The 16,441-nt window shown below is 43.1% G+C and overlaps 1 pseudogene across 1 annotated transcript; it reads left to right on the top strand.

The window, feature by feature from the left end:
- The first annotated feature begins 6,540 nt into the window (after positions 1 to 6,540).
- LOC310730515 (bifunctional polynucleotide phosphatase/kinase-like) lies at positions 6,541 to 14,786 on the top strand (annotated as a pseudogene). The gene is made up of 11 exons (XR_014538397.1): positions 6,541 to 6,558; positions 6,711 to 6,818; positions 6,933 to 7,004; positions 9,670 to 9,718; positions 10,125 to 10,195; positions 10,353 to 10,445; positions 11,145 to 11,241; positions 11,359 to 11,420; positions 12,321 to 12,599; positions 13,530 to 13,597; positions 14,453 to 14,786. The product of XR_014538397.1 is annotated as a bifunctional polynucleotide phosphatase/kinase-like (transcript).
- Positions 14,787 to 16,441: the final 1,655 nt, after the last annotated feature.

Raw genomic sequence — 16,441 nt, 5'->3', positions numbered from 1 at the left:
TTATGTGTCTCTGGTTCTCTTTCATCATCTCGTGTTCGAGATCCACCTATGGGAAGGGCATCCGTACCTGACCTCTGCAGAAGCATCCAATTGCACCAAGTCTGGCTTGACAGACAGGAGCGTGTGCCAATGGCAGGTAAGGCAACGCCCCTTACCCGAGTGCATAAGGCACCTGCACGCGCTACCTCTCCTCAGTTAACATTTGCTTCTCGCGACTTCTGCAATTTTTTCCTCACAGCTTCCTGGTTTTCTGGACTGCACTTTTTTTTTCGTCTTCAGGAGGACATATCGTCTGATCAGCCTCCGCCGGACGTGCCCGTCCTCAGCCAGGTTAGCTTCGCTAGCCACCTACGCTTGCATTCCTTTTTTTCTTTTTCTTCATGGCGCTTTCTAAAGCGGCACCGGCTACTCCGGTGGACAACCTATCGCGGGCTTGCCCGACCGCGTGCGGCGCACTCATCGCCGCGAGGGATTCCCATCCCTTCTGTGTTGTCTGCATGGGTCTCAAGCATGCGCAAAGAGCTATTGACCTCCCGGAGAACTGTAGCCATTGCCTGGCGCTCCCAAAAAAGCTCCTGCGTCGCAGACTCAAAACGCCCGCTTCGCAGTGTGTCGATTTTGAGCTCTCTGACTCGGACGGGGAAAAAGGCGACGCCGCTGCGCACCCGGGGGCCTCCCGCGGTGCGATTTCCTCTGACTGGGCCGACTTGTGTCCTTCCCAGTTCGAGGATTTACTACCGGTCGACAACCGTCTCCCCGAAGGACCGACAGGTTCCGGGGATGAGATCGAGGCGGACATTCTCGACGGTTTGGATGACGAGGACGCCATCCCGTCCTCCGTGGCCCCTCAGGCTCCCCCCGCCCCATCTCAATCGGTTTTGCTGGAGCTTTGTGAACGTGCTGCCGCGCGACTCGGCATCGAATGGCCGGCTCTCCTGAATGCTTCGGATCAGGAGAGGGACGTATATGACGGCAAGCTTCTGGGACCTCCTTCTGGCCCGAGAAAGCAGCTGCTTCCCGTCCTCCCTGCATGTGCTAAACACATGAGATATTGCTGGGGAGATCCGCTCGACCTGAAACACGGTCTTGCTGGGTTGGAAGTTAAGGATATGGCGAGTCTCGGCATGGGCGATCCCCCGGTTATCGAGCCTTCCATCGCCAGACACCTCAACCCATCTCAGGGCGGGCTGCTCGCCCCACTCAAGCCCGTCCTCCCGGGTAAAATGGATCGCTTCTCCGCATCGATTCATCAGGCATCGTACAAAGCCTCAGCTCTCGCTATACGAGCTCTTAATGTCTCCTCGCTGTTGGCCGCGTATCAGGCCGAACTCCTGATTGATTTGGGTCAACAACTGGAGAAAGGGTCACCATCGCCTCATCTCTGGAAGGAGGTCGTCTCGGTCAATGACCTTGTTATCCGTAATGCCCGTCAGGCTGTCCAAGCGAGCGGGCGTTCTATGGCTTTATCGGTGGTCGGAGAACGTGCACTGTGGCTCAATCTTTCCGGTCTCCCTGATAGTGAGAAACGTCGCATCGCAGGAGCGCCGATTGAACCCGGCCAAGCTCTTTTTGGCCCGGCTGTGGCCCTGATGCAACAACGATGCGATGATAAAAAGAAGGAGGACGAGACGTTTAAATTGTGTCTTTCTATGAAGCAGGCGCAGCATCAGACACCATCTGTGCGGCCATCTAACACTTCTGCTGTGGGACGCCATCCCCACTACACTGGCAGAAATTACAGACCTCGCGGGAAACCACCGGCTCAGCAGAGCGGGCCACCTCCCCCGCCTGCTAAGCCCTGGGGTAAGATGTCCTTCGCCGCAGCCGCGGCGAGGAAACCCCCCAACCCCGCCCCTTAGGGTCCTAAACGAAGATGGCCGACCTGATGCTCGGCCACAGGGGGTTTTCGTTCCGCGTTCATGGGTGACCAGCCCTCCGGACACTTGTTCTTCCCTCCAAGTTCGCCGTCCAAAAGACAGAGGTTCTCCTTCAGCGAGGTCAGCCCCCCCTCGCCGGCGATGGTCACTCTCTGTTCCGCACAGGCTTCGCTGTTCCCCGTGTCGTCCAGAGTGCGTTTCCCCGTTCCAGTGGGGAAAGATGTGAGATTAAGTGCAGAAGCAGTGTCACCAAACACTCCCCTTCACTCTCCTCTCACAAATTTAATAAAGGCTACGGCCCCAGTTTTTCACAAAAAAACACAAAAAATACAAAAAATATCAATAACTCTGACGAATCCTATGAATTCGTCTCTGGGAGAGAATTTTTCCCCAGATCCCCGCATGTCGTCTCTAGTTTGGCCACTAGATGACGCCATTGCACCATTAATTAATTCCGGCCGGATCGGCTCTCGGCATTTTGCCGGGCTGTTTAGGGACGCTCGGGAGTCACGTGACAGGCTGGCTGGCTGTCTCAGCCCCCGATTGGGTGATTCACACAGTCACGAGGGGTTACAGACTTCAGTTTGCCAAAACACCCCCGCGGTTCAACGGAGTGGTATGGTCCCATACGGACGAGAGCTCCGCTCACATTCTGAAAGACGAAATCTCATCTCTTCTCGAGAAGAGAGCGATTCGAGTTGTATCTAAGCGATCAGGGTTTTTACTCTCATTATTTCCTGGTCCCGAAAAAAGACGGTTCGCTCCGTCCTATTCTGGATCTCAGAGTGTTGAACAAACATTTAAGGAAATACAATTTCAGAATGTTATCACACGGCCCGCTCATACGTTTAATAAAGCAGAACGATTGGTTTAGCTCGATCGATCTGAGCGATGCTTTTTTCCACATAAGCATCTATCCTCTGCACATGAAATTCCTTCGTTTCGCCTACCAAGGCGTGTGTTACGAATTCACGGTCCTTCCGTTCGGGCTCGTGCTGAGTCCGAGGACGTTCTGTCTGTGTGTGGAGGCGGGATTTGCGCCTTTGAGATCAGCGGGTATCAGAATCCTCACATACATAGACGATTGGCTTATTATAGCCGATTCGAGAGAGAAAGTGATTCAAAACACTGCCCGTGTGCTCTCTCACATCGCTGCGCTCGGTTTCAGAGTCAATGTGAACAAGAGCAACTTCACTCCCGCTCAGGAGGTCATATTCCTGGGGCTGGAGCTGAATTCCGTTACGATGCGCATGCGCCTGTCACAGAAGCGCATCTCTTCATTCATGAACTGTCTCGCACGGTTCAGGGAAGGAGCGCACATACAGTATCGCACATGCCTCAGATTACAGGGTCTTATGGCTTCGGCTGTCCATGCGTTGCCTCTAGGTCTTCTGAGAATGAGGGCTTTTATGAAGTGGGTTTTGTCCCTGCATCTCAGCCCGTTGCGCGATCTTTGCCGCTATGTCACGGTGACGCGCATGGAACCCCTCTCGGGGTCGATCATGCTGTGGAAAGTGGTAACGACAGATCCCTCCTTAACGGGGTGGGGAGCCACACAGGAGGGCAGATCAGTGAACGGTGTATGGCCGAACTCACTTCATTCAGCCCATATAAATTATTTGGAGCTCCTCACTGTGTTAAAAGCTCTAAAGCATTTTTTGCCTCGCCTGCAGGGACATCATGTGCTGGTGCGCTGCGACAATACGACAGCTGTGGCACATATCAACCGTCAAGGCGGCATGCGCTCCTCCAAGCTTCATGCTCTAGCTCACAGGTTGCTGGTTTGGAGCGCACGGCATTTTCTGTCGTTACGGGCGACTCACGTCCCGGGCATTTTGAACAGGGGCGCAGACCTTCTGTCGAGAGGAAACCCACTCTACGGAGAATGGCGGCTCCACCCTCAGATAGTGAGGTTGCTATGGGAGAGGTTCGGCCAGGCTACCGTCGATCTCATCGCCTCGCGCGAAAACGCCCACTGTCCTATGTTCTTCTCGCTTCGGGACGAGGACGAACCCCTCGGCGTAGACGCGCTGGCTCACCCGTGGCCCAGCGCGCTGCTCTACGCTTTCCCTCCTCTCTGCCTGATAACCCCGACCTTGGCCAGGGTCGCGGTGCAGGGTTTGTCTCTGATCCTCATAGCTCCCAGGTGGCCCAAGGCACCTTGGCTTGCGGAGATAATTCCTCTTTTATATGCAGAGCCTTGGCCCCTCCCCTTACGCACAGACCTCCTGGCCCAAGCGAACGGGGAAATCTATCATCCTCACCCAGACAGGGTGGCTCTCTGGGCCTGGCCCGTGAGAGGGCGAATTTAAACACTTTGGGGCTTTCCCCACGTGTTATCGCCACGATTCAGAACGCCAGGGCCTCTTCCACACGTTCTCTCTATGATTGCAAGTGGCGTGTGTTTGAGGAGTGGTGCGAGAAACACCAGCTCGTCTCATATCTGTGCTCAGTTTCTGACATTCTGGGTTTTTTGCAGGACCTTATCGATCGTGGCAGAACTTTTTCGACGATTAAGGTCTATTTAGCGGCTATCGCTGCGTGTCACGTCGGGTTCGGCGACACTACGGTGGGTCAGCACCCCCTTATCCGTAGATTCATGAAGGGCGCGCGCCGCTCCATCCCGATCACCAAAAGTGTAGTCCCAGATTGGGATCTATCCATGGTGCTGGGGGTGCTGGCCCGACAACCTTTTGAGCCCCTGGGGAAAATCTCCCTCAGGCTTCTGTCCTTCAAGACGGCTTTGCTTCTGGCTTTGGCTTCCGCCAAACGTGTCAGTGATTTGCATGCGCTCTCGGTTCATTCCTCGTGCACCAAATTCTCGTTCAATGGAGATAAGGTTTTGCTTAGGCCTAACCCGGCCTTCATGCCTAAATGCTTCCCAGCTTTCTCTGGTGAGGTGATTGAGCTCTCTGCCTTTCATCCTCCCCCTTTTTCCTCTGCGGAGGACCAGAGGCTGAATGCTTTGTGCCCTGTGCTTGCCCTACGGGTTTACATGGACAGGACAAACTCTTTTCGAAAGAGCGACCAGCTCTTCATCTCTTGGGCCCCGCCGAACACGGGGAATCCCATCTCTAAGCAACGTCTTTCTCTCGCTGGCTGGTAGAAGCCATCTCCTTAGCGTATGAATCTAGGGGCATGCAGCCCCCAGGTGGCCTTAGAGCGCACTCTACTAGAGGCGTGGCTACTTCTTGGGCTCTGTTCAGGGGAGTTCCCTTGCAGGACATTTGTGCCGCTGCGAGCTGGTCCTCTCCGCACACCTTTGTTAGGTACTACCGGCTCGATGTTACCCGAACCCCGGTAGCTCATGCAGTCTTAAGTGTGGGCTCTTCGTAGCCACATGCTACTAGGCCTGCACTCCTTTCAACCCCGTCTGCCCGGCCTAGTTATGTTAATTATTATGCTTTGGGACGTGCTGTGCACCACCCGTTTGGCCGTCCTCTGGCTTACAGGGCCTCGCTATGAGTGTATTGGGCAACCGGGGAGTTGTCTATATCTCCCATAGGTGGATCTCGAACACGAGATGATGAAAGAGAACAATAGGTTACTTTCATAACCCCGGTTCTCTGAAACATCGAGTGGAGAGATCCACCAAGTTTGCCCCGCTTGCTGCACGAGAAGCGAATATGCTCACTGAGGAGAGGTAGCGCGTGCAGGTGCCTTATGCACTCGGGTAAGGGGCGTTGCCTTACCTGCCATTGGCACGCGCTCCTGTCTGTCAAGCCAGACTTGGTGCAATTGGATGCTTCTGCAGAGGTCAGGTACGGATGCCCTTCCCATAGGTGGATCTCTCCACTCGATGTTTCAGAGAACCGGGGTTACGAAAGTAACCTATTGTTTCATGTTTCGAGTCCACCAGACTGTTTATCTCAGAGTATCTTACCAACAAGTGGTTAAAGGATCGTAAGACCAATTTGATTTTGGAATGAATCCGAACATGGTCAAGTTTGCTTACAGATCAAACCTTTCTATGGAAGATGCTGTAAACACGGGGCTGCATTACATCTTGGAGCATCCTGAAATACCATTAACATACACGCACACAAACACACACACATCCACATCCTCATTGTGGACTCCAGCTAAGCCCTTAACAATTGAGAAGAACATTTGGAATGATTGTGTTAAGATCCCCAAATAAAAAACAAAAAAAAAATCGAAAGAAAACCCACAGTCATCGGTCTTATACAGGACTGTGACGAGTCAGCATTCAGGCAGGAAGTTGACCGACTTTCTTTGGTCTAGACACAAAGTGTATTTTTTAACAATTATTAAACTTGAAAACATGAACAACAATGTCAGGGGTATATATTTTTGAAAAAAATCGCAGTGTCACTGTGGCTACTCACTCTGCACCTGGTTTTGTTTGGGCATACATGAAAATCAATAGCGCTAGCCGCTAACTAGGAAGTGGTCACCACTTTAGCATGAATGCAGAATTAGCATTTATGGCTCACCCTAACTGCTAATTAAACCAATACACAGAGAAGGAGAAAGTACACTACTGAAAAAGTGGAAGTGATCAGTTGTGATTGTGAAATGACCGCGTTGATGTTAAATTTATAATAAAGCATCACTTTCTTTCTCATTTAGATAGCAGGGTTCAATATTGACGGCTGCATTATTACTACAAAGTCAGGGAAAGTCTTTCCCACCAGCCCAGATGACTGGAAGTAAGTTTGTTTTGTTATGAAAAATTATATGGAAACACTTCTGTTGTTGTCATTTTTCTTTTAAATTTCTGCAGTTTGATGGATTATGTTTTTTTTTTTTTTTTTTGATTCATAAATAAAATGTGCAACAAATGTTTGCTATCTCTGTCTCACTTTGCAGGTGGTGTTTTTTACCAATCAAATGGGTATTGCTCGAGGCAAGCTCAGACCGGAAGTGTTCAAGTCTAAAGTAGAGGACATTCTTCAGACATTGGAATTGCCTGTGCAGGTTAGTGAAGAACTTATAAAATAGTTGAATTTGATAGCCATTTAACCACATCTGGGCAAATACAGAACTGTCATGTGCATGGCGTGTATGTTATACACGTGTGATGTATTTCAGGTTTTTGTGGCAGCAGGTCCCGGTATATACAGAAAGCCAGTCACAGGAATGTGGGAACACTTGTGTGAGAAGGTGAGACAGTTTGTATATTCTGGTCTTAGTCAGGAAATAATCTGATGGATGAACGGATTTGCCTTGAAGTGTATGAGTTTATGGCTTAAATTGTTTGCAGTTGTTAATGTTTAACAGTCTATATAGTGAAAAGGGGCGTAAGTAATCGTGACAAACTATATATCATTGTAAAGCCTCAAGCATCGATTTTAGATCACTGTTTTTCAATGGAACGCTTATAATGGATGTATTTGCTGATGTATTTTTGTAGGGGGGTATTGTTTGTATTTGTTTCAGAGAAACTTTCGCATAAAAAACATCTTGGTAAAAAATTAAAATGGCAGGTAGAATATAATGTTACAAAACAACTGAGAGCACCCACTAAAAAAATTATGTTATTGGTGATGTAAGGTTTTTGTGGTAACGTTTTTCTCATAATGTGGTGATCATTTTTAACCTTTTATTTCCAGCCAGTAGCATTATGGAAACAATGATTGATGGAAAATGTAGCCAAAGAGTGCACGATTTTAACGATATGTGGATGGTTTTTATTCTCCATGTGGGCGAGTTCTTAGTTTATTACTGTGTAAAAGCTTTTTTTATTTTACTGAGATTTTTTAATATAAAAATAAAAAATGAAGGGAGGGTATACATACATGGTTATGTATCAAAAAAGGAGGAATTAAAATGTAACAGTATATCCAAAGTTCTGATTGCTTTCTGGCTTAAATGTGCTTGTAAAGGTTTAAAATTAATTTTTAATTCAGCCTTTAATTGAGAGATATTTTATTTGTGTATATAGAACTTACCAAATAATATTAACACATTTACTATAAAAATGTGACTCTCATCCATTTTATTTTATGTTTAAGTAAGAATATTAAATAAAAGTACAAAAGTATTTGCCTTAAAATGTACTTAAGTATCCAAAGAACGGTGATTTTCTTATTTATATTATTACTATAATCTTCTTATCATTTTTATCACAAGACTCTTAATACAACATTCTATTAATAGAGTGATATTTATGAGTTGAACACTGCTCGATATCTAATAAATGTTGTGCCCAAAACCTTCTTTTTAACGATTTAAAAATAATCGAGCAAATAAGCCACAGGTGCTGTGGCACGTTTGAGTCACGAGTTTCTTCCATCATTTATTCCCCTCAAAATGTTCTGCTTGATGTTAAATACACCCTAAACCGTATGTTCATGGTAAGTAGATCCCACCAACTTTATGAATTAATGACGCCCAGGGTGAACCACGCCATGCCCCAACGTCTCCTCCGTCATTTCAGCTTAAAAAAGCTCCTCTGCACAAATAAATTCATTGTGCACAATCGATCAAACTCTCAAAACCTAGAACCATACAACTCCTTGGCTAATTGTAGCTATAAAATACAGACAACATCTATAGTCTTACAATATACGTCTTTTAAATGAGCCTTTTAAGCTGCACTGGAGATTCTCCTTACTGAGCTCAGTTCAGTACCTTTTCAGTGAAATCACAGAAAGCCTTTGACATCGCCTCAATTAAAGGTAACCAAGCCAACAAGTGCTAATTTAACTACAATCCAATTAGACTGGTGAGGTTGTAATTGTTTTGTAAACACACTTTATGATAAACAACATACTATAAATTATATTTATGCAAGCTAAAAGAAATATTGTTGCTCTATGCATAAAAGCATAGCAGGCAACAGCATAAGTGATATACATTTATTAGCCTCTTTCATTAAATGCAGAAGACTTTACTATCCTCATAACTAGATTAGCTGCATACACACCTATCTTTTTCCCCAAACACTTTTTTCTCTTTTTTGGGGGGGCTTTTGAGGGTTTAGACCTCTTTTGCCATCCATAATTTTAATTTGGATACAGTTCTCCTTACTGACATGACATCACTCCAGGTCTTGTCAGTTCTCCCACTGGAAACCCTGAAAGCTGAGGTGACGTCACCATCCCCTGCCTCTTCTTTCTGAATGTATGAGTGAGGGAACTTTTCCGGGCGGTGGGTGCACACTTTGAGTCTCGACCAGGGAAATACTTCAGTAAAGTACAGATACGTGAAAACACTAAATTCATTAAATTCGTTACTGTCTACCACTGATGACAAGGCATTCGGCACATCTGAACTGGATTGGGATCCTGTGGTTCTCTACAAAAATAAAAATTGTTGTTTTCTCTTACACGGTGTTGATTTTCACAATCTCTGAAGATGAATACCAATTAACTCTTCAATGCGCACCAGGCTTTGGAACGAGAGGTTTATCCATTTGCAACTCTCTGTAATCTCTCTATAGAGGTGCGAACCCATTCTTACCTAGAGTGCAACAAGACAAAGTCCTGCTTTTTTTTTTTTTCCTTAAACACCTGAGGACCAGTTATTGAACCCATGCGTTTGACTGCCCATGTCCAAGCCTATGTATTCATGTTCCTCCACGACTGCTCATATTACACTTACATTGTCAGTTATAATAATTATTAGTAATAAATTGCAAATCAAGATTTTTCGATTATTAAAACATTACGCTCCACCAAATACAGCACAAATATGCCAACAAAAGTTTTTAAAAAGGAAAAAGACTTTTAATGACATTTGTTTGAATGTTACTTTGAATAAGGCCTATTGTGTGAAATGATTGATTTTCGCCAACAAAAATTATAATCTTTACTTTGCTTATCAGGCAAACGATGGAATAGCTGTGGACAAATCACAGTGAGTCTATGTTGGAGGTGAGTGGTGATATCGGATCTTAAGGAATAGACTTTCATGCTTTTTAATCCTTGTACAAAAAAAGTTTTTTTTTTGTCTTACTTTAAAAAAAAAAAAATATATATATATATATATATATGAAAGTGTACCCCAAAAACTGTTGACAGTAAGATGATATTATGAGGGATAGAAGTGGTGGGCTACGCTTCAAGACCTTGCATGTGTATAGACGACATGCAGTATCGTGTTTTTTTTGTTTTTGTTTTTTTTCATTAAAACACTTGCAAGCTAAACTTTATTCAATTATTTATCCGTCTTTATTTAGTTTTTACAAAGATTTAGGCAAACTTTCTCGAAGGGCTGCTAATTGGGCCATTCATTTACTGTTGAGTTGCAAATTATTCATGCCATTCTTTCTGGAAACAGATGCAGCCGGACGTCCTGTAAACTGGGCTCCAGGGAAAAAGAAGAAGGACTTCTCTTGTAGTGACAGACTGGTGAGAATTTAAAACCTAAACAAATTAGGACCAACGACTTCTTTACAGTAGCACTGTAACACTTTTTGCTACTTGGTTTAAAAGATATACAATTATTTCCTGAGAACATGATGGATTACATTTTTGGTGATTTTTATTTTTAATTTTTTTTGCCTAGTTTGCTGTAAACATCGGTCTCGAGTTTCACACTCCAGAGGAATTCCTCCTGGGATGGAAAGCCGCTCCCTTCAACATGCCGTCATTCGATCCGGTGAGCAGATGTCCTCCCTCTCCATTTATTTTCCTCGTTTTTTCTAAATTTTTAGTTCAGTTGGATCTTAGTGAATGAAACTGTGAATCTACCCATAATATTTATTAGTACTACTTATGAGTAGGCAATGATAATAATGTGCAGGGAGACGTTTTGCAATGAAAAATTAGTACCTGACTTTACCAGTGCCCTGGTGGCTCCAAGACGACGCTTTCCATAGGATTCGAGGGTAATAAATAGGGACTAAATGTGAAATTGGATTAGGTGTTGCATCTGCAGAGCAACATTAAATCCATTGTTTATGGATGGTATTGAAATAAACTGGCATGGTTGCACTGGTTTGAGAAGACAAAAATCAAATGAACAAATTTATGTGAGTTTGTCAAAAGGCATGCTGAAGATTCCACAGCTCTATGGACTTCTTCTCTGAGTCGATTCGGACTGATAGTCGATGCTACTTTAAGCTAATTCATTGCAGATTTTTCATACCATTTTCAAACCACCTGTAACATAAGGGTCAATAATGTATATAGTGATTAGGGCACCAGTTCACCTACTTTAAACAGGGTGATTGAACATAAGAGGAATAATGGAGGGGGGGCTAAAAACTGTTCAAATACTCTCAAAAAGAGGAATTTAGGGAATGATCGACACTATGCATTAATGTACTTATTCATTGTATAATTTTATGGTCTTCAGAGAGGATTAGACCCAAAGGCATGCCTGTATGACCCGTCTAATGCTGCGCTCACTTCTACTAGCCAGGAGATCATTGTTGCTGTTGGATTTCCTGGATATAAGTGTGTTTTCTTTTTTCATTTTTTTTTCTTTTTTCTTCAATGAGTGTTCTGTTTCCCTTATTGAGTAACCCTGCCAAATCTTTCCTTTCATTTCCTTGTTTTCACTTTTGCAGCTGGCAAATCGACTTTCTTCCAAACCCACATTATTTCCAAGGGATATGTGTACGTGAACAGGGTGAGTAGACAACAGTTAATGTAACCTAAACACACTTAATGTGTATAGGCAAAATAAAAAAAATAAAAATCTATATATTTATGCCAGGAGAACGGTACTGGTCTGAATGCATTGTGCCAAGTGTAAAGTTTGGTAGAGGGGGGATTATGATGTGGGCTTGTTTTTTTGAGTTGAGCTCTGCCCCTTAGTTCCAGTGAAAATTTCATGCTCCCAGCTTTGTGGGGCACCAGTGCACAAAGCAACATCCATAAAGACATGGATGAGCGAGTTTGGTGTGGAAGAACTTGACTGGCCTGCACAGAGTCCTGACCTCAACCCAATAGAACACCTTTGGAATGAATTAGAGCGCAGACTGATTGATCCAGGTCTTCTCGTCCAATATCAGTGTCTGACCTCACAAATGCACCTCTGGAAGAATGGTAAAGAAGTTCCCATGAACACACTCCTAATCCCTGTAACAGTTGAAGCTGTTACAGCTGCAATGGGCCAACATCATATTAAACACTATTGATTAAGTTTGGGTGTTACTCAAGTTCATTTGCATGTGAAGACAGGCAAGATAATACTTTTGGCGGTGTATGTGTGTGTGTGTGCATTGGCATAAGTATTATCTTGCCTGTCATGCAAATGAACTTGAGTAACACCCGAACTATAGCAGACCATCTTCCTCTCCAAAGCATGTGAACCAGATCTTCAAGGAGCTCACTTTGTGCACAGGGGCATCACCTTGCTGGAACAGGTTTGGGTTTCAAGTGAATGCAAAATTTCATTATAGCGCATTTAAAAGACATTCTGTACAAACAAGTGCCTCCAGATTTGTTTGAAAAAAACCCCACAAAGAGCAGGAAAGATAGATATAGATATAATAGGAATGTCTAAAGGTTGTTTGGTTATTCCTAGGACATACTGGGGTCATGGCAGAACTGCGTCTCCGCATGTGAACGTGCCCTGAAAGAAGGCCGAAGTGTAGCAGTGGACAACACTAATCCAGACCCCGAGTCTCGAAAGAGGGTATTCAAAACACATCACTGTGGCCTTATTCTTCTTTGTTGCAAAACAGGACATAACCAGCTTTGCCCTTTCCTTTACAGATATGTGGAGATCAGTAAGAGTGCAGGAGTTTCCTGCCGATGCTTTAACTTTACTACTTCGTTGGAACAAGCTAGGCACAATGACAGGGTGGGCGTATCCATCATGCGGTATTGCTGCATGTTCCACATCACACGATTTACTAAGTCTAATACTCTGCATGTACAGACATGTAAATTATAAGGAAATAACAGAAGTTATATAACGTTACATTATTTTATATTGTGCAAACTTTCACTGTAAAGTTAAAACCAAAAATTCTCAAAAGATATTTTTTTGGGTTCGACATTTTATGATTGAAAAAATTTCCAAGGTTTTTGTGAAATATTCTATGTCTGTATCCATTACTAAGTGATGGCAGGATTTATATGGAGTTATTACCAACAGATGAACTATTCGATTTTGGAAATATACAGGTTGAAGGTCAAATGTCAAAAAATACCAGACTTTTGCGCCAAAAGTGTAGAAGGTTTCATCTTTTCAAAAAGAGCAAATATATATAACGAACTAAAAAAAAACAATGAAGTTGCCGGCAAAAATGCCTTCAAGCCTTCATTAATAGTTTGTTTTCATTTCGCTAGTCATTGTATGTGTCATTCATGAGGTGGGCTTAATAGCCTGTTAGTCTCATCGGCTATTGAGATTCGGATCGACACCTCCCAGGAGTAGAGCGATTTCAGAGAGAGTTCTGGGTTTAATACATGATTTCAGTATCCAGGTAATGAGTCTAAACATAGGAGGATACCCGACCCCCAAAGTATAACTAATTAGATGAAGAATTAAGCAAGTCATTTCCAATATGAAAGTGCAAACACTAAAGCCATACAGAGTAATACATCTGGAATGCTTTAGAACTTTTGATTTACATTTCTTGAATTGTGATTAAGTTTTCATACAAAAACGAAATGCTGTGATTAAAGATCAGATTTGTTCCACTGGAGTTACATGAGGAGATCTACTATCAGAAATCATGACTATTACGATTAAGAACACAGATTCAACTTTCTTTTCTTTTCTCAGTTTCGAGAGATGGTTCCTTCATCCACCAAGCACGTTCATGTCAATGACATGGTCTTCCACAGCTACAAGTGAGTGATTCTCTGAATCCTTATCCATATTCTGAATAAAGATGGTCTCATGGACCCTGATTTACCTGAAAGATTAATACAGAAGCAATTTAAAACGTTACAGTTAATTTCCAAATGTACAAGTTGCAATCACACGTACAGACGCTTCCCACCTTACGGACGAGTTACGTTCCGAACGACCGTCCGTAAGTTGTTACTCGTTCGCTATTGACTACGCATATCTCCTAATGATGTAAGAGCTATAAAATACTATCAAATCAACAATAAAATATACTAAAACAAAAAATACTGTATACAATATTTTGTATTAAGTAATAATGAAAAAAAAATTTTATTAATGAAAAACAGTCAATTCCAGTGCGCATCATGTAGACTCGTTACAGTTGGACTCCGAACAAATTTCACTTTGAGGACAGGTTTTTTCGTTTCCGTAAAATGAATGTGCGTAAAGTGGGGCGTGCATTACATTCAAATTTGTAAAAACATACATTTATATCATAAATGTTCCTATTTTAAATCGATTTATCGCCAGTGAAATGTAATGAATTCTTGAGCCACTGTGTATTTGGTAAACACCATCATTTCAGACATTTGTGGGGTTTTCTTTGGTTTATCTGTTGTGAAGCGATTGTATATATAATATATTGTGCATTCAGAATGTACATTTCACTGAAATATATAAAAATAAAAAAAAAGCTTATTTAAAAGGATTTGCTGATGTCACTGGTCGCTTGTTTATTTGAATAGGATGCTTGTTTGCATGTTTATATATCTGTCCTGCTCGATTTGATATCGGCGTGCATTGTGAACCTCTTACCTAAATGAACTGCGTAACCCCCGATTGTTTGTCTGCAGGAAGAAATTTGTGGCACCGACTCTATCAGAGGGCTTCTCCGAAATCCTGCAGATCCACTTTGTTCCCAGTTTTACCAACAGTCGGTCCGAGGCACTTTTCATGCATTTCTCAGAAGGATGAAAGCTGAATTTCACAGATGGACATGAACATGAAAGAAAATTAAAAGTGCAAAGATTTTACTACCCTTAGTCTTTACTGATCTGTAATACAAATGATAAGCGCTCAAGTTTGTTACCGATGCGCATCCGTCTCTACTGATGTGCGTCTGTCTCTACCAACTCAATTCAACCTGTGTATCTTTTTTTTTTTTTATCAATACACATCATGAAGGAATTTCTGCTGCTCGGTTGTCAAATTTTGTTCTTGCAAGAAAAGAGACCGGTTCTATTGATTTAAAGTCAAAGCGGAAAAAGAGAATTACAGTGGAAACTTTACTTTATATTTAAGACTTTAAGATGGACCAGGCCAAAATAGTAAATAGAACAATTCCTAATCCTAGTTTAACTTATATTGAATTAATAATTTGAACATATGAACATGCATGCAAAACATCCTCTGCCCTCCTCCACCTCCTCACCACCACCCCAAAATTACAAAAAAAGGAACAGAAAACAAAAGAGAATTCTGACTTTTGTCCACTGTGTGTCCGGCACCCTGGCTCCCGGTATACACATAACCTGTGCTGCTGGTGCCCCTAAAGGTCTAAGCTAATTTCACGTGCCTTAGAATGGAGTCCCCTAAAACCAGAGCTCTTTCAGGTTTCTCAGCGGGTGCTTAACTTAGGAGAGCAAACCTGTTGGACACGTGAAGCGGAGAGGAATGGTGCGCCTGCTGACTTGACAATTGTCCAGAAGACGTTTATTGATACCCTGCACATGGAGGTTCAAGACAAAAAAGGTCTTCGCTAAAGAAGCTGCTGTTCACAGTGTGCTGTATCCAAACACATTAATGGAAAGTTGAATGAAAGGAAAATATGTGGTAGAAAAAGGTGAAATGAAGCCCACCTTAATATTGAGGTGATTGCCACCAAACATAGTAAATGTTCTGAGTTGTTAAACATACCTAGATGTAAATATGGAAATATTACATCAAATATCAGTCTGTCTGGTGGCCATAGTGGCATGAGTTAAAACTGTGGTCACCCCAAGGGCATTGAAACAAAGAACAACTTAATAATGTCACCGTATTTAGAACAAAAACAAGTTTTTGCAAACATTCAATTACTACATAGTGCTTATTTAGGGTCGCTCGTTTTCCTCTTTCCTGCTCGATCATATATTTATGATGCTGAAAATGCAAAAAACAAGAAATAAGAGCAGCACCTTCTTGAGTGGGATGGATACCGTCCTGAAGGTGCTGCTCTCATTTCTTGCAGTATAGGTCATAGTCTCAGAACAGCACTAGTTAACAAGTGACTGTCTAGAGCCAAGGCCAGGAATCAGACAGACAGGCTAAACCGACCGTCTGCTAGCTGCACAGAGTCGTCACTCAGGATCCACCAAATTGAGACTGTGTCTGTCCCCCGAGCGAAACCAGAATATAGGAATTCTCAGAAAGTCTGTTTTAGTAACCTGTAACATTAAATTAAATAGGACTGAACGCACAGCCAGCACCTCTGATCTAAAGATAGGATTGCTGAATATTAGATCTCTCATGTCAAAAGCGCTTACTATAAACAAAATTATTACCGAGCAGGAGTATTAAATAATGTGTTTGACAGACACGTGGATTAAACCGAATGAATATGTAGCATTAAATGTAGCAAGTCCTCCTGGGTATAGTTACATACACCAACCCCGTCTAAATGGCAGAGGAGGTGGAGTCACAGCTATTTATAATAATAATAATCTAAACGCCACACAAAAGACTAAACACAAATGTTAAACATTTGAAGTTCTTTACACCAACATAAAATATTTAGTGTCCAAAAGCAAGTCTAGTCAGTCAATTCCACTAATTATTATTTATAGACCCCCAGGGCCCTACTC

This window comes from Silurus aristotelis, assembly GCF_946808225.1.
Source record: "Silurus aristotelis genome assembly, chromosome: 8".
Taxonomy (NCBI): Eukaryota; Metazoa; Chordata; class Actinopteri; order Siluriformes; family Siluridae; genus Silurus; species Silurus aristotelis.
The sequence above is the reverse complement of the archived record's forward strand: the minus strand, read 5'-3'. Positions and strand labels throughout refer to the sequence as shown.